Genomic DNA, 19,376 nt, shown 5'->3' on the forward strand with positions numbered 1-19,376 from the left:
AGGTTTCGGCTTTCTAGGTGTATCTGGGGCCTGAGCTGCACCCAGAGCTCTATTCAGGGAAGCCAACGGACTCTTGGCCCCCTGGGTACCAATAACCCTGTTGGTTGATGGCCCTTGTTTCCTTCTGTCACGCTAAACTCTGTGAACATTTTAACAGAAACTTCCCAGGAGCAATACCCCCACTGATCTCTGTTTTTAGGCTGATGCAAATGTTTGTCACCAAGATTAAGCAAAATCACTTTCTTAACCCTTGGAAAATGGGATCTGTGAGAGCAGACAGGAGGAGAATCTTACCACCAAGTCGTTCCTATGGGGTTATGGCAGAAACCCACACATTTTAGACTCATAATCTAGCTTGGCCCTTAGGCATTTCAAGACTGTCCTAGTCTGTTCAGGCTGCTATAACAAAGTACACAGATTGGGAAGCTTATAAACCATAGAAATTTATTTCTCATAATTCTGGAGGCTTGGAAGTCCAAGATCAAGGTGTCAGCATGGCCAGGGGAGGGTCCTCTTTCTAGTTCATAGCTGTCATCTTTTTGCTGTGTCCTCACATGGTGGAAGGGGCTAGGCATCTCTTTGGAGCCTCTTTTATAAGGCACTAATCCCATTCATGAGAGCTCTACCCTCATGATTTAAGCACCTCCCAAAGGTCCCCACCTACTAACAACATTGCCTTCGGGGAAAAAATTTCAACATATGAATTTTGGGGGGCATTCAAACCATAGTACTGTCCTATCTGTGATATATGTTTGCATTATGCATGAAATAATTTGATACATGTAGTTTTAATAGCACATTATTAACTCCAAATGGAATACTTATCTTCCCTGCCTTTTGGATGACACACATTCTGTATTTATCTGGCTAGCCCAGCAGCAGAAATATATTTAATATAGTAATGAAAAGGCCAGATTTGTCAACACTCTTCCATTATTATATCCTACGGTGTGAACTTATTTGATAATCGAGTTATTCCACTGCAATAAGGCACTTGAAGGAGGGGCTGACATAGTTTCAATCTCTTTTTTCTTGCCCAGGAAGACAGTAAATATCCCACAGATTTCTTTTCTTTCTTTTTTTTTTTTTTTAAAGCTGGCTATAAGCAGGAAGTAGGAAATAGTGAGAATTTATGGAAAGGATTTTTGTATAGGCTTAAAGTATAGGCTCCTGGGGGAGACAAGATTAACACTAACATTACAGAGGACCAGACAGGACAGCATGCACTCAAGGCTAACTTGTCTGATCCCAAATAAAAACAATATAGGAGTGTTGTTTGTGCTGAAGTTCTGGGGCAGAGGGTTGGGAGACTTCTGTGGTTCCAACAGAACAAGTGTGATACTAAGAAACACCAAAAACCAAACCAAACAAACATTTTTTGGATTCTACATTTCTTGTTGCAGAAATCTCTGAAGAAATGAGTCTCCCCAATGTGGTAGAGAAAGAAACATGGAGTAATATACAAGCAAGGTGTCAACATTAGCAATTATTGCATCTGCCATCAAGAACCAGTGAAGACAGGGGCTGGCCCTGTGGTCTAGTGGTTAAGTTCGGCATGATCCACTTTGGCGGCCTGGGTTCGGGACCTACACCATCCATCAGCAGCCATGCTGTGGTGGTGACCCACATGCAAAATAGAGGAAGATTGGCACAGATGTTAGCTCAGGGTGAATCTTCCTCAGGAAAAATGAAGGCAGGGACTCATCAGTCCCTTGTTGCCAGTCCTGACTCCCATCTTTTAGTGGAAGCCTCTTATGACTCTTGTACTTAGTGATGTGTGGCCCAGTTGGTACTTAGGGCTCAGGAGTTCATTCCTATACTCCTCCCTTCTTCTTAAGGAAAAGGAATGCTAATCTAATTGATTAGATTTGGGGAAGCTGATAGGATCATATTTGCTAGAGGAAGATGCTGTGCCATAAAAGGTCAGTGCAGGGCGGGTGGGCATTGCTCTACCTTTTATAATAGGAATATAGTAAGATTTGTCATTTGTGTATGGGCATTGGCAGAAGCAGAACTGAGCAGAAGGCTGCCTGGCCTACTTTAGTTGGAGGCTTGAACAACTTAGGAAAAAGAGTGGGCCACCTGGCCTAGCCTCTTGCTAGAGTATTTTATTGGGGATTTGGGGCCCAAACTGAGGTGGTAATAAGCTGTTACTTTGTGGGTCATTTTCTTCTGCTCCTCCCTGTGTCACATTCTTTGGGAACCTCCTGGGGAGGCTTTGTTCATGTTGCTCCCACCTTTTGCAAAAGTTTTCTATCTCTTCTCCAAGGATAATCTTGTTATCATTTGATGTTCAGCACTTGTTCCCCTTCCTTCAAGATGATGAATTCAGTCCTCGGCAATTTTTCCTTCCTCTGATCCTTTCCAGCACCTGGACTCTCCACCACCTGCTCTATCATTTACACACTGCATTGGTCGCCATAATTTCCTGTGCTTTATGTGTATCTTCACTGCCTACTGAAGTACAAATATCTCAGTGGCTCATAGCTGCCTCCTGGGGAACAGGGAACAGACCATAGCTATCTATGATATAGAAGCTTTTGTGTTGGTCTTTGATGATTTAATATGTTTAAGTCTTGTCTTTCTGACCTTTGAGATTATCTTATACTTTGGCGTTCACTACAACACGTAGCAAGGAGATGAACACATAAAGGATGTCAGTAAAAATGCTGTTGACAGTTGAACTTACCCAAGATACATACCCTAACATTTTCCTTTATCTATGACCCTCAGTAGAATAAGCTGGACTTGATGGAAATTTTGGGGATTCCAGCACTGGGTTTATAACCAGAAGAGAAATATTTAGATGGCAGTGGGGGACTTGGTGTGTGTTTTGAACTCAGAAATGACCTAAGCCCCTTGAGACTCTTCCTAATAGCTCAGCCTCTTGGGTATAAGCTCGATATTATTCCATAACTGTCATTGTTGGTTAACCCTGTTAGTGTAACATACAATATTTTCTGAAATTTTCTTAGAAGCTGATTTTTAGCCTTGCATATTATCCAGGTATTTTGTGATTTCCTTCTCTCTCCCTACCCAACTAGATCACACTTCAGTAGCATTTCTAATAATGATCTCTTTTAAGGTAACTTCATTGTGCCAGGGTACTGTAACTCAGGCTTGGTCATGTAATTTGTGTTGGCCAATGATATATGAGCAAAGATCACTTCTAGCTGGAAGCTTTAGGAGCTGTCATGTGCTTCACCAGGATCTCTTTTCCCTTTGCCATGACACTGGAAATATTTTGAGACTCCCTTCATCAGCCTGGGTTGAAAACAACATGAAGCTGACCTGCAGTGGACATGTTACATGACTGAGAAATGAACTGGGGTAGCTTACCAAGCCTGTGCTGCCTTTTTCTTGAATCTAGGCTGGCCTGTGATTTACCTTGACCGTTAGATTGTGGTGGAAGTGACATTGTATGAGTTCCAAAGTCTAGGCCTCAAGATGCTTTGCAGCTTCTACCTTCACTTTCTTGGGACCCAGCTGCCATGTAAAGAAGCTTGGGTTAGACCACTGAACGATGAGAGACGTCACAGAGACAGGTTACAGCCTGCTAGCTATCCCTACCAGGGTGAGGCCATCTTAGACCTTGCAGTTTCCACTAACTCAGCAGATGAAGGCAGACATATGAGTGAGCACAGAACTGCCCAACCAAACCACAACACAGGAGAAAAAATAAATTGTTGTTGCTTTAAGCCACTAATATTAGGAGTGATTTGTTTGGATCAATAAATAACTGAAACAGAGACCTCTGTTATTGTAAGCCACTAAGATTTGAGGGTTCCTTATTTTTAATCTCAGCATAACTTGGCCTATCCTAATATAGCTAACAATGTGTTTTAACCCGATAATTTGATTTATTTAAATGGGTTTAATTTTTAGTGATACCTTCATATGTATTTCTATCATTTTATTTAGTGTCATCTTGTTTTTCTGTTTTCTTCTTCCTTCCCTTCTGCTGGGTTGATTGAGTGTTTAAAAAAATTAATGTTGTCATTTTATTTTGCACTTCTTTTAATTTACCATTTATATGCTCTTTTATGGTTATACTGGTCACTTAAAATTGCCTAATTAACTTAAAAAAGCCTAAATATTATCATCCTCCTGAGCAATACAAAAATTTTATCATGCGTAAACTGTAAACATCCCCTACCCAACTTATTGGCTACTGTTGCCTTGTATTTTGTTCTGTTGTATTTTAGTCTTGTTTAGTCATACAAGTTGGGCTAATTAATATTATTTCATATAGCCAATGCTATATTTACTCACACATTTATCCATATATTCATGTTTACTCATACATGTCAATATTTTGTGTTTATTATTTAGTCACTCATTTATCACTATTTTTTTTATCATTTCTTTTTGCCCCTGAGTATTATTTTTTGTCTGCCTAACGTACCTTCTTTGGAATTTCCTTTAATGAGGATTTGTTGGTACTGTGTTCTTCTATTGTCTTCCTCTTTTTGTCTAAAAATTATTTTCACTTAGTTCATGAAAGATAGTTTTTCTTGCTATAGAACACCTAAGTTGACTGTTATTTTAGATAGTTTTTCTTGCTATAGAACACCTAAGTTGACTGTTATTTTCTCTCAGCACATTGACAGTTTAGTCCACTGTGTTCTGGCTTTTATTCTTGCACTGAGAAGTTAGCCATCATTCTAACTGCCATTCTCTTATAGGTGAACTCTCTCTTCTTTCTGCCTACTTTGAATATTTTCTTTTTGCTTTGTTGTTTTTCAGTTATACTATGATGACTAGATTTACTTATCTTGATTAGGATTATTTTGGGCTTCCTGATTTTGAGGATTGATTTTTTTTCAATAGTTCTGAAAAATTCTCAACCATTATCTCTTCAAATATTACCTCTTCCCCATTCTCTCTATTGTCTCTTTCAGGAATTCTGATTAGCCACGTGGAACGCCTTCTCAATCTATCCTGTACATCTTGTAAACTCTCTTTGTGCCCTAACTTCTGATTAATTTCTTTAGATCTACCTTCCAGTTTACTAACTCTTTCTTCAGCTACTGTTAATCTACTATTTAAGCAGTCTATTAAAATTCAATTTCAAGTTTATATATATATAATTATATGTATAATATGTATTTATACATATATAGTACATTTATATATATAATTTCTGGAATATCTCTCTGATTCTTCCAAATATGCTTGGTTGTATTTAGAAAGTTTTGTGGCTTGTGCACATTTCCAAGTGTCTCTTTTACTTCATAGTTATAATTAATAAAATTAGCAATATAGTTATTGTTTATTTTGTCTCAGTTAATTCCATATTAATTCCATTATCTGAAGTATTTGTTGGCTTGATCTGTTTATGTTTTTGCTAGTTCTAACTCATAAATGTCTTGGTTTCTTGTGTGTTTTATGATTTTTGACTGTGAGATGCTCCTTTTATTTGCAACTTTATCTGTGGATATTCTTTATGAACTTGTATTCCTCCAGCAAGGTCTTGCGTTCCTTCCATTAGTCACTTGGACACTTAGCAGCCAAGGACCTTTTTAAAAAACAACTTTGTTGAGGTATTATGCACATACTATAAGATTGACAATTCAATGAGTTTTAGCCTGTTTACAGTGTTGTGCAACTATCACCACAATCCAGTTTTAAAACTTTTCCATAATTCCTCAAAGATCCCTTTGTCCATTTGTAGTTATTTAGCATTCCCACTCCTCAGCCCCAGGCAATCACTAGTCTATTTTCTTCTTCTATAGGTTTGCCTTTCTGGACATTTCATATAAATGGCATCACAGAATATGTGGTATTTTGTATCTGGCTTCTTTTACTTTTAGCATAATGTTTTTGAGGTTTATCCATGTTCTCAGGATCATTTTAAATTAAAGTCAATCTTGAGATTTATTGGACCACATAAGTAACATGAATTCAGACCAAATTCCTGTGTAAGGTCTGACTGTAGATACAGATTCCGGTGGAAAAAACGTTTTTCCCACCCAACGCAAAGGCTAAAATAGACAAATTCCCTTGTTGAGCATTTCTGAGCAGCAGATTTCTTTATCATTTGCCCTCTTACAGAGGGTATAGCTCTTTGCTGTCTCACCTTTAGGTCAGGGTCCCCTATTAGACTCCTTACCTTATCTCCCACACAGCCATCAAAGTGGAAACTCAGGTCTTCAGGTTTCAGAAAAGACCCTCAGCCAAGGCCAGCCTTGGCACTTATTTAGCCCCTGGAATTCTTGCTTCCACTTTATCTTTGATGTCTTTGTGTTTCTCATGATTGTGCCAGTTCAGCAGTGCATTTAACAATATAATTTTTACCTTTTATCTAGTATTTGAGATGATTTTATGGAAAGGAACTTTCAGGGTATTTCTCCTGCTGTACTGCCAGAAATAGAAGGCTACCTCTTACAAGAGTCATTTGCTCACCTGTTTGGATCTCAGATAGGTGGATGGTGAGGGGAAATTATTCACATTCTCAGCAGAAGTCTGTCCCAGTCCCTGCCTGCTACCTCCTCCCCATCCTCACTTATCTACATCATCGAGAGTCTCATCATGGGTCCACCTTGTTGAGCTGGAGTCTGCAGTCACACACACATATACACCCTTCCTACACCTTTGCTCATGCTTTGCACTTCTGGTGAGCCACCAGTGAAAACAGTCATTTCTTACAATGCATTGGGAATTGGCAAGGTCTCTGACCAGCTTAATGTATGTGAACATTGAAAGTTGAGGGGGAAAGGGCAGGGATTAGCGATGAGGAAATTGAGGCCCAGAGAGGGGAGGTGACTGGCCCAGTTTCACTGAGAGCTGGAACTCGAGCCTGGACCCACAGACTCTCTGGGAGAATGGTCTTTCCACCATCCTTTCTGCCCCTTGTTGGAGACTAACAAAAATGGAGTAGGAGAGTGTAATACTGGTGCATTCATTGATTTAGGAAGTAAAGTTTTTGGACAGTCTGTAGATTTTCTTTATCTTTGATTTCTCAGTCTCATAGCCTCTTGTTATGTGAGAGTAGCAGTTGAGAAAAAAAACCAAACAAACAAAAAACCACCACTCGAAGTTTCATTTTTTAAACAATATGGATCATTTTGCATGGAAATTTCTGGCTTCTCAGCATGTTAGAACTGGCTGGCTGGTTTGACCCCTCTAACTGGAGGAAAGGGAGGGAGGAGGCTAGAGTTTCAATCTCGGTCCATCAACCTCTTTTCCATAAGTTTCTTGCCCCATTTTGGAGGAATAGTAACATTATTAATGTCCTTTCTAGCAATTTGAAAAAACAGACGAGCATGGCTTAGCGGGAAATCCTCGGTGATTGAAAATATCATTAGGAACAAGCTCCTGGTGTTCACTCTGTCATTTCCAAGTGTTCTGATGAGTTTCATTTGAGCTGTGCACTGTATGGACTTGGCTGATGCCCACGACAGTGTGCGTGTGTCTGTTGGTTATGGAGGGGAAGAGGCAGGTAGTGTCATTTAGTCACCTGCATTTGAAACTGAGACAAACCCCAGAAAGAATTTGCTTCTGGTGCAGTTGCCAGTCACTGCCTCCAAATTGCCTCAAGCTGTGTCTGCACAGTGCCAAAATGATGCACTGATGAGTAAAAAAGTCAGCCAGGATGGTCAGCCGAGTCATGGAGACAATCACAACGGCAGGAAAAATCGCAACCAAAACATCAGCTGTTGGACTGAATTCAATAGTTAAAAAATAAAAGGGAAAAATAAAGAAATATAGTGAAAATTCCATTTTTATTTCTGCTTTTTTCTTTTAGGAATACTGTCACGGAAAATCAGATTCTTTGTTGTTAAAAAGAATACCTGCATAGGTTAAAGAAACACAAGGCAATATCCAAACCGTTTTCTTCATCCTGAAGAACCTTCTCCTTAGGGTCTCATTCGCATGCAGGTAGATTCAAAACAGCTGAAGTTGTGCATGTCTGATTGGATCGAATTCAAGTCCTTCCCAGAAGCTGTGAAAGAAAAAGCAGGGCCTGGAAACATGATGAAGTGTTCTTCCGGTGACACATATTTGAAACTGCTGCTCTGAGCGCTCACAGGAGACTCTTGCAGCAGCCTTCAAGGCCATGCCACTGAGGCAGTGCTGAATTGGCACCTTTTTTTGTCTTATAGAAATAAGAAATGCACAAACGAACATAGCTGCAGCAATAAAAATCATGATGAATAATTCCAGCTGTTGCCAAATCGCAAGACTTGAATTCGCTTGCACTTGATTCCCTAGGAAACAGTAGGACAAAAAGCAAGAGGTAGGAACGTATCCAGGAAAGTGACCAGGTTGTCACTAATGCTGTAGAGGTCCTGCCCGTATCCTTTTGGCACTCACTGTTAAAGTACGCACCCATGGCTTCCAGCTGCAGGCATGTGTGACTGTCCTTGAAGGCTGCAAGTGTCGGGGACTTCGTGCTCTTGGGGATAACCCTCAGATAACAATTGATGGAAGTGAGTGTATAAATATCCTGCTCGCCTGCCCCTCAGGGAGCATAACTCTGTGGCATGTTCCACTCTGTCTGCCAGCATGACTGAGCTTGCCCATGTGGTCACCTGATTGATGACCCACCCGTTGTTGCCTTCCTTCTCTTCCCCGTCTCACTTTCCCACCTCTCTTCTGGTGCTTCCTGGGACCATCTCCCAAACAAAGTATTTGCATTCAAATCCTTGCCTTAGAGTCTTTTTCTAGGGAAATCCAACCAAGACACAGGGAAAATTTTTCTGTCAACTGAAAATTTTTGTGACAGCTAATTCTTTGTCCTACTAATTTGGCCATATATACAAAGCACATTAAAGCTGAGAGAGCAGAAATCCCCACTCCAGTGGTGTATTTCATGGAAGAGGAAAGGAGGCTTAAGTCACATAGCCAAGCGGTTGCAGAAATGAGACTAGAATACAGTGGTCCAGATCCTCAAGCTGGGACTCCTCCAGTCCCTATAGCTCACCATCCTGGGTGCCCTTAAATCCACACGTTTAACAAAGCATTCTTTGCATCAGAGTTGCAGCTTGAGAAATCATTGCTTTCCTGCTTTCTCTACCAGGTGGGACTTTAAGTCAATGTCCCTGTTTTTGTTTTTGTTTTTCAAAATCTTGTGAGTCACATTTTCTTAGAGCCTCAGATCATCATGTCATTCCATTTTTCTTCTGTTCATTTGGCAAATATTTATCAAGTACCTACTTGGGCACCAGGCATTGTGCTAGGGAAAGGAGATATCACAGGGTACCATAGTTCCTGCCCTCACTGAATATACGGTCTGTGGGGGAGAGGAACAGAGGAGCAGAAAATTACAATACAGAGCAAAAGGGGGGAAAGGTGAGTGCCCTGAAAACGCAGAGAAGGGGCGTATAACCCACTGCAGGGGTTTCTGGGATGTCTTCCAGGAAGAAGTGATGTGTAAGCTGAGGCCAGAGTTGAGTCAGGAGAGGTGCATGGGGGAAGTGTTCCAAGCAAAAAGTAAGGCTTATTGGAGGGCTTGTAGGAGAGAGAACATGGCCAATTGAAAGGGACTGAAAGAGGTTCAGTCTGGCTGAAGCTTGGAAAGAGGGTCCACATCACCAGGGGCCATGTAAGACATGTAATGAGACTGGATATTACCTGGAGGAGAATGAAGAGTCATCCAGATACTTTAAGCAGAGGAGTGACATGGCCCAATTACATCTTAGAAAGACTGCCTTGGTGCTCTGTGCAGAGCAGATTGGATGGCTGCAAGCCAGGAGGCAGGGAGACTAGTAAGGTAGCATTGACAGTGACCTGAGTTAGGATAGTAGCAGTGGGGGTGGACAGACTATGGGAGAAATAACTAGGAGTGAGCCTCAAGGAGTCTTGGGGACCGACTGAGGAGGCTGGAGTTAGGGATCAAGTCCATCTCCAGCTTGAGCAGCTGGGTTGGCAGTGGTGCGGTTGATGTGTCAGTTCTGTGGCTAATGTGGAGCGAAGATCCATGGGGATACTGAATAGAAAAAGAACGGAAAGTCCACACCTTTCAGTCTAGTTTGGAGAGAAGATTCACCCACAGAACACAACAGTTAGGGAAAAATTAAGCACTAAAATGCAAAACACCAAAGCAATAGGAGAGCAGAGAAAAGAGAGGAGCATGTGGACCTGTGTGGGCATCAAGGCGACAGGGCTTAAGGATTTGGAAGGCAAGATGGAAGAAGGGAAGATATTAAGAAAGGGAAGATCACCTTGAAGAGTAGGAGGTGAGAGCCCTGAGCCAGCTTTGCTACAGTAGATAGAGTGGCGAGACGGAAGAGAGGAAGCACAGAAAGTTCTAGAAAAGCATGGCGCATCTTTCCTTTGCCTTAGCTGTCACATCATCTCTTCCCAAAGTTAGGACACAAGAGAATCTGCTATTGTGACAAACTGAGAAGGAAAACAAAACTGGAATAAACTGCCACACTGGGGAGAGGAGAGGGTAGGTGGGGAGCGTGCAGGCTGGGCTGCCCAGAGCAGTGCTGTGCAGGAGGGGAAGTTAGCCTGGGAGCCCTCTCCTGCCTCAGGGGCTTCCTCCTCAGAGGTCCCACCATGGGAGCCCACCCAGGTCAGCTCTTTCAGGTAGGTCCTCTTGTTGGCATCAGGGGACTTGGCTTGACGCTCGTCAGCCACCACACTTGTCTCCATGAATTCATTTTCGCATATTATTGAGCACCTACTCTATGTCAGTAGTAAGCAAACAAATAACCCATGCCTGCATGGAGTTGACACTCTAGCTGGGGAGAGAAAATAAAAAAATTTTAGTGAGTAAAGTATGTGTATGGTTGGTCTAATGGTGATACATGCTGTGAAAAAAAAAAAATAAAGGAGGAAAGGGGGTAACTGGGGGATGAGAATGGGGAGGGTTTGCAATTTTGAAGAAGGTTGCCGGGGAAGACCTCACTTTGAAGGTGACCTCTGAGCAGACTGGAAGCAGGAGAGTGCTCAAGCCATCAGAGAACCTGGGGTAAGATGTTGCAGGCTGAAGGCACTTCAACTGCAGAGGCCTTGAGCAGAAGTGGGCCTGATGTCCTCAAGAAGCTGGTCACTGCCAAGACCTTGGCTCTGCTCTGAGTGAAGTGGGGGCCGCTTCAGGGTTTGAGCAGAGGAGGGAGTGATCTGACCTTACCTCTTGTCCAGAGGGTAAGGGGGCAAGTTTGACAAAGTATATCAGGTCAAGAACATGGTGAATGATGACAGCCAAGAGCCTAACACAATAGTTAGGGAAAAACAAAGCACTAAAATGCAAGACACCAAAGCCACAGGAGAGCAGGGCAGAGAGAGAAGCGTGAGTCCTATTATGTGGAATTTCAAACGCCTGCAAAAGTAAAGAATACAGCATAACAGATCCCCATGTACCCATTGCCCAACCTCAAGATTCATCAACTCAAGGCCAGTCTTATTTTATCTATATCCCTGGTCCCTCACCCCCGTTGGCTATTTGTAACAAATACGATGCTGTAGTATTTTGTCTGTAATTATTTCGGGAACTATCTCCAAAATATGAGGACTCTTTAGGAAAAACATAACTACGATACCTTTATCACACCTAAAATACTGAATAAGAATTCTTTAGTATCATCAACTATCTAGTCAACCAGTGTTTAAACTTTCTTGGTATATATGTATTTTTACATATATATAAATACACATATATGTAAAAAATGTATATATAGGTCTGAATCAATATCCAAATAAAGACTATATATTGCATTGAATTTGTTTGTCTTTTAACTTAATAAAAATAGACTTTAGTATTGGGGCTGGCCTGGTGGTGCAGCGGTTAAGTGCACACGTTCTGCTTTGGCGGCCCGGGGTTCGCTGGTTTGGATCCCGGGTGCGGACACGGCACCGCTTGGCAAACCATGCTGTGGTAGGCGTCCCATATATACAGTAGAGGAAGATGGGCATGGGTGTTAGCTCAGGGCCAGTCTTCCTTAGCAAAAAGAGGAGGATTGGCAGCAGATGTTAGCTCAGGGCTAATCTTCCTCAAAAAAAAAAAAAAAAAGACTTTAGTTTTTAGACTAGTGTTAGGTTCATAGTAAAATTGAGAGGAAGATACAGAGATTTCCCATACATCCCTTGCCCCTACACAGACCTAGCCTCCTCCATTATCACTATCCCCCAGCAGAGTGACACATTTGTTACAATTGATGAACCTACATTGACACATCATTATCATCTAAAGACCACAGTGTACATTAGGGTTCACGCTTGGTGGTGTCCGTTCCATGGGTTTGGACAGATGTATAGTGATATGTATTCACCATCAAAATATCATACAGAATAATTTCACTGCCCTAAATATCCTCTGTGCTTAGCTTATTGATCCCTCTCTCCCCTCAACCCCTGGCAACCACTAATCTTTCTACTGTCTCTATAGTTTTGCCTTTTCCAGAATGTCATATAGTTGGAACCATATAGGATGTAGCCTTTTCAGATTGGCTTCTTTCACTTAGTAACATGCACTTAAGGTTCCTTCATTTATTTTCATGGCTTGATAGCACATATCTTTTCAGCACTGAATAAGATTGCATTGTGTGGATGCACCACAGTTTATTTATCCATTCACCTGCTGAAGGACATCTTGGCTGCTTCCAAGTTCTGGCCATGAATAGAGCTGCTATAAACATCGTGTGCAGGTTTTCATGTGGACCTAAGTTCTCGAATCCTTTGTGTATTTACCAAGGACCATGATTGCTGGACATCTTTTAACTTTTAACCTACAGATTCCTTTTCCATTTCTTTTTATCCTAGCAATTTATTTGGTGAAGAAACCGGGTTCTTTGCCCTATGGAATTTCTCAGTTTGAGTTTTTCTAACTGCATCCCTGTGGTGATGTTTAATGTGTTTCCCCTATCCAATATATTTCCTATACATTGGTCATTAAATCTAGAGGTGCAATCAGATTCAAATTTGATTTTTTTTGGTAAGAATACTTCTTAGGTGGTGTTGCGTTCCTCTGGGAGCCTTTGCATCAAGCTGTCCTGAAGATGGAGTGTTGTAAGGTTAGGGAAGGAGATAATTTTGAATGATTTGGGATGGATGTTCCTAAGGCCTTCAATTGATGTTGGATAGGTGGCTATTGACTTCACCTATGCATAAAACCAGCTACCAACTTGGTGTGTGTGTGCTCGTGTCTCTCTATGTGCCTTTATAAATGAGTTTGGTCTAGAGGATGAGAAAATGATGTGGAGTTTAGATTGCAACTTAACCAAGGTATGCCAAATTTTCTGACTTCTCAGGGAAATGGAACTTACTAATAAGAAATAAAGCATTCTGATATCAACAGTAAGGATGGTGTGATAATAACATTACTACAATAAGGAATTGTGATCACAAAGACCAGGAGAAACAGTGTTTTAGGTTCTGAGCTGACATTATTGTGGCAAGAACTTTCATTTTCCACCCATCTCCCTCTTTAGTTTTTCCATCTATATGTGGCAATTGCATTAGTTGTTGTATTTAATACATAGGATATTTGTTCTTAGACTTTTACGACTACTGCTAATTAACTGTACGTTTTTTATTAGTGTTTGAAGTTCTAATTACTGCAGCACCAGGAAGTTTTAATATTGTTTAGAACACATTGCTTCTTTATTGATTCCCAGGCTTTCCAGCTCAAGTTATGAATCTCAGTGAGTTAGTATTCATTGAAAGAGGACACCCCAGTTTAAAGTTAACGAACAAAGGGGTAGAGGAATGATTCCTTGGAACTGAGGTTAACGTTGAATAGCTTGTTGCACATCCCATGCCAATGGCTGGTTTTCAAGGAGTGGAAGGCATTTCTGTGGCTGGGAAAGAGATGCCTGTTTAATACACCCCACCTGCCCCTGACAGGCTGGTCCTCTTGTTCTGCCCACGGACTGTGCCCGTTGTTCTGTCTTGGCTCCATGTGTTCTCTCAGTGGGAATGCCTTCTTTTCTTCCTAGCCACGCTTGCTCATCTTTTTAGTTCTTGCTCAGATATCGCCTTCTCCATGAAGCCTTCCTCAGTCCCCAATTCCCCAAAACCCTCTAGTCCAAACCTCAGTTTAGCATGTAAATTTATCTTGTGTCATTCATCAATTGCCTCTTGTGTGTTACCATCAAGCCTCTAACTGGAATGTAAACTCCGGGAGGGTAAACATTACCTCATGGGTGTCTTCAGGACACCCCACAGCCTTGTAAGGCTGCAGCTATTCAATAATCTGTCGACTGATTTTTTCTTATTTGTGGAAGATGAGGGGTGTAGAGTAAAATTTCAAAATGAAACTTATGAGCTATGTCAATAGCGTTAAATGTAGAATCATGCAATCCTTGATGATTGGTTCAGATATGCATTAAGACCTGTCCCAAAGTCTTGTCTTCCCTCCTTTCCTACAATACATATTGGGTACCTCCCAGGTATCGGGCACTATATTGGCACTAGGGGTGCAAAGATGACAAAGACACAGAGCTTACAGTCTGGTGGAGGAGAGGCAGTGTTGTACATGTGAGGCTATATTAGGACATGGCTAGTGCTATGCTAGATGTAAGTCACAGGTGATGGGAAATCAGAGGAAAGGGTGAGAAAGTTCTCTTGGGGTCTTCCTTCATCCCTCTGCCTCATTATTGACTTTGGTGGGGAATTTTTTCTAAGAATGGGATTTTGTAACATTACTGAGTAACGGTTTCTGGCATGCTTATCTCTTAATATTGGGGTGGAGCAGTTTCACATGCGGCTTTAGAGCCCAGCCCTGGAGTTAGATCTGGATCTAGTCACAGTGCTGCCACTCTCCAGGGCTGGTCTTGAGGAAGCTTCCTAAACTCTCTAAGCCCCAGTTTCTTCTATGAAGAAGGGGGACAATTGTTATCTAATTAATGATAAGATGAGGATTCAATAAGATGACTCAGGAGTTGCTGGTCTGGCACGTCCTGAAGGCTCAGTAAATGCTGGCTGTTATAATACGGCTGGGAATCGTTCCTTCTAACTTTACTCCCTTTCTTCTCCCCCTCCCTACAACTTAAGCCCCTTTCCTCTGTTATCATACATGACTTTCAGCCTCAGAGAAATACCTGAAATAATTGGACTCTGGGGCTTTTGTTTTGGTACCAGGAGCACTGTTTAGATAGATAAAAGGCAGTGACGGACAGGAACTTGGAAGTCCCTGGTCTTGATCCTACTTTCCATCATGTCTGTTGTGATGTCTTTGCTGGGCTTACTCTTTACCAAGTGCAGTGCCAAGGGGTGAGGATTTCTATCTGTCCCATTGGGACGTAGGGGGTGAATGAGTTAACATTTACAAAGTGCTTTGAGCTCCTTGGAGAAAAGGTACAATCTAAGCATTCTCATTAGTGCATGAATAATAGATGAGCATAAAGCACTTTGCAAATATGAAGTTCTTTAGCAATGCTAAATAATACTTCCACCAACCTACCTGTGAGTGGAGGGGCCACTCCTTGAGACTCTGATAGTTCTAGTCTTGGCTGTCACTAATGCAAAGCACGATCAGAGACAAGATAGTTTTCCCCCTCTGGGTCTCAAGAACAGAGGGGTCAAATGAACGATGTCAGAGGCAACTCTTATTTAATTCAGTGACTGCTTTTAGAGTTCTTTGTTTAGATGGAGAAACAGCTGCAGCAGGAGTCAGGGCAGTGCAATTTGTAGGAGGGGAATGATGGCTTCTCTAAAGCAGGACCAGCTACCGGGCAAAGATTCTGAGCAATGGCTGTGCCTACTTCCTCCTTGTCCTTGGTGCCACTGAGAAAGGGGTTGCCTTTTCTCTGGGTTTGGAAGGGATGGGAGTCCTTGCATTCAGGACTGTGGAGAAAAGATCCTGGATCTGAGTCCTATAAATACCTAATGACCACATCATTTTAAAAAAAATTGTAGTAAAATACATATAACATACAATTTACCATCTTAACCCTTTTACGTGTCCAGTTCAATAGCATTACATACATTCACATTGTTGTGCAACCAGTATCCAAAACTCTTTTCATCTTGCAAAACTGAAAGTCTGTACCCATTAAACACTGTGCAACCACCATTCTACTTTCTGTCTCTGTGAATCTGACCATTCTGGGTACCTCACATACGTGGAATTATACAGGATTTGTCTTTTTGTGACTGGCTTATTTCACTTACCATAACATCCTCACGGTTCACCCACACGATGTGTCAGAATTTCCTTCCTTTTTAAGGCTGAATAATATTCCATTGTATGTATATAACACATTTTGTTTACCTATTCATCCATCGATGGACACTTGTGCTGCTTCCACCTTTTGGTTAATATAAATAGTGCTGTTATGAACACTGGTATACAAATATCTCTTTGAGACCCTGCTTTCAATTCTTCTGGGTATATACCCAGAACTGGAATTACTGGATTATACAGTAATTCTATTTTCAACTTTTAAATGAAATGACCATATCCTTTATGTTCTCTAAAAATGTGGAGTTGCAAAAGGATCTTTGATGACTTCAGATTCTCCACTCTGCATAGTTATCTCCATCAAAGTTCTCTGCCCTCACCTGTATTCACTAAATTATGACCTTGAAGATAATTTGCATTTTATCAAGAGGATTATATAATTTTAGGATCTTGGGCTTGAATGGAACCTTAAAGAGTTGCTGTTCAATGAAGAATGCTTTGATTTGGACACACCCAGGCCCCAGAAGCTCATAGCCTTACAGTGTAAGCTATTCTGGGATCGGGCAACTCTGATTGGAGGTATCAAGCTAAAACTTATCTCCCTTAACGTTCCCCCACTGGTCCAGTGGGACCACACAGAACAAGTCTAAGTCTCTTCCACTCGCAGACCTTATGGCATTTTAAGGCAATTCTCATGTGGCTTCAAGTTGTCTCCTCTCCAGTCTATGCATTTGTCCTCGACCGTTCCTTACCAGGCATGACTCACCATCTTTGGCTTCAGAGGTAAAATTAGATACGTGACACCTTTTCAGAATTCCTGACATTCCAAGCAGAGGTCTGTATTATTTCACGTATGCCAGCTCTCCTTGGATGACACAAAACACAGTCAGGCTGCACCTGCTTTAAACCACAGCTTTCTGCTCCCATTGTTTGCCATACACAACATTTGGGAAAATGTTGAGAAGCTAGGAAGAGGAAGATGTTTCCTACAGAACAAGCATAGGAAATGGAGATCTCCTTTCAAGGACGGGCCAGGTTAAATATATCAGGAAGTGTTTGGGTGCAAGTAACATCTGGCTAACAGTGGTTAAAGCAATAAAGACATTCAGTGATCTCAAATGGTGGTCTAGTGGTTAAGATTTGGCGCTCTCAGCTCTCACTGCTGCGGCCCGGGTTCATTTCCCATTCAGGGAACCACACCACCCGTCTCTTGGTTGTCATACTGTGGTGGCTGTGTGTTGCTGTGATGCTGAAAGCTATGCCACTAGTTTTTCAAATACCAGCAGGGTCACCCACAGTGGACAGGTCTCAGCAGAGCTTCCAGACTAAAACAGACTAGGAAAAAGGACCTGGCCACCCACTTCCAAAAAAACCTGCTACAAAAACCCTACGGACAGCAGCAGAGCATTGTCTGATGCAGCAGTGGAAGGTGGGAAGATGGAGCAGAAAGACCGGGAATGGTTCCACTCTGCTATACTCAGGGTCACTAGTAGTCAGAATCGACTGGATGGCACTAAGAAAAACAAATGAAGGCAAATAGCCAGAAGTCTGGGCAGTTTTAGATTTGGTGTGGTGGCTTAGTCACCTGGCGCCCTCTGGGAACGGGCCTCTTTCTGTATAACACTCAATTCAGCCCTTGTTAGCTTTTGGTTCCTGGCTTCTGGCCTAATTGCCACAGGTGACTGCCTCAGCTACAAACAGCAAATTCTCAGGTACTCATGTTTCAGGTAAGAGGAAACGGAAGCCCTCAACCTTATCTCTTTCTCTCTTTTTTTAACAGGGAAAAAAACTCATCAGGGAGCCCCCTCTAAGTGAACTTCCCCTTACATATCTTTTACCAGAACTGGATCCCGTGCTCCCGCCCCAAGCACTCACTTGCTTGTCTTCGACCAGTCACAGCTGATCCTTTGGGAACAAAAAGGCAAGCTGCTGTGTGAGTAACAGCGGAGTCCTGCTGTGGGTAGGCCGTCTACCACAAATCCATTACTCAGAAGAAGAATTGAGAGTGATCAAAATTTTTATCCAAAAACTTGCAATTTACAGAGGCATATTTAATTAAGGAACTTTTGACCTTATCAGTTCAACTTATCAAGACAGAAAGATCAGATGCTTTGCCATATATCTTAAGGATTTTCGTTTTGTCCCCCTTGACTATTTCTCAGCTACACTGTAACGATAATGATAATAATTACATATCTGTGTAATATTTCATCATTTATTAATAATTTCTATATACGTTATCCATTTGACCTGTACAAAAACTGTGTGGGGTACGTAAATATTATAATTTTCATTATTTCTTATTGAGGTTAGGTTTAATCATACTTCTTAGCACACGGCACACTATCATCCATTGTTTGTACCCTGCCCCTCTCTTGTTTGAATAATTAATCAATCAATCCTTTCCCTTTTATTACTCACTCCCACTCCCGCTTCTCTTCTTCCACACAGGCAATAATTCTAAAGGAATCTGATGTTTACCTGTTATTTATACGTGGATATGTAAAATGTATATTTGTGTAGTGTGCATGCAATTTTCATTTCCATAAGTGGTAATATTCTGTAGCTCTCATTCTGGTTTGTACATTTTTCACTCTACTATGTTTTCAAGAGTGATCCATGTTCCCGCATAGACCTACTCCCTTGCCTCTAAATGCTGCATAACATTCCCCCCGTGAGGGTCCATCAGGGTTTACTCATCTACGCCCCTTAGTGGAAACCTTGATGGCCTCCAAATCTGCACATACAAGCATCTTCACCCCTGCTGTCGCGCCTGGGTGGGAATTCCTCTGGGATACACACTCAAGAGAATGGTTGCTGAGTCATACGATAGACACTTAATCTGAATAAGTACCACCAAAACGTCTCTCCGGAAAGTCTGCACTGATCTATACTACCAGGAATTGTTCACATTAAACTGGAAATAGGGTCTGGAGGGTGTTGAACTTGTTCGAGCTTACACAAGCAGTAAAAGTGAACTGGGATAACAAGAACCCAAATTCAGTTCTTCTGACCCCAGAGCCTCTTCATCTTCCAGGCCACCACTCTTGAGTCTCTGGATCATAATATTGAACACTTAGAAGACCTTTTGAGGCTTTCATTATTTAGAGAACGCCTTGAATTTCAGAAATGGCTTTGCTGGTGTTAATGGCAAGTTGCACGCAGAAGAAAGAGTGAAAGTAAATGGGTACTTCATGTTCTATTATCTGATTCAACCTATTCTGGGTCCTTTTGGTTGCTTTACCACAGTTGCTGTTATATTCTTTTGGACAGTATTTGAAAAAGAAGAGGAAGTGGTATTTTG

The 19,376-nt window shown here is 41.7% G+C and overlaps 1 long non-coding RNA gene across 1 annotated transcript in view; it reads left to right on the forward strand.

Annotated features, from left to right (window-relative positions):
- The window catches only part of LOC138915296 (uncharacterized), a 37,227-nt gene extending 18,944 nt beyond the window's left edge, over positions 1-18,283 (forward strand). Inside the window, exon 2 of the long non-coding RNA XR_011421044.1 lies at positions 17,853-18,283. This is a non-coding gene — a long non-coding RNA (uncharacterized lncRNA). The remainder of the gene's footprint in view (positions 1-17,852) is intronic.
- Positions 18,284-19,376: the final 1,093 nt, after the last annotated feature.

This window comes from Equus caballus, chromosome 8, assembly GCF_041296265.1.
Source record: "Equus caballus isolate H_3958 breed thoroughbred chromosome 8, TB-T2T, whole genome shotgun sequence".
NCBI lineage: Eukaryota > Metazoa > Chordata > Mammalia > Perissodactyla > Equidae > Equus > Equus caballus.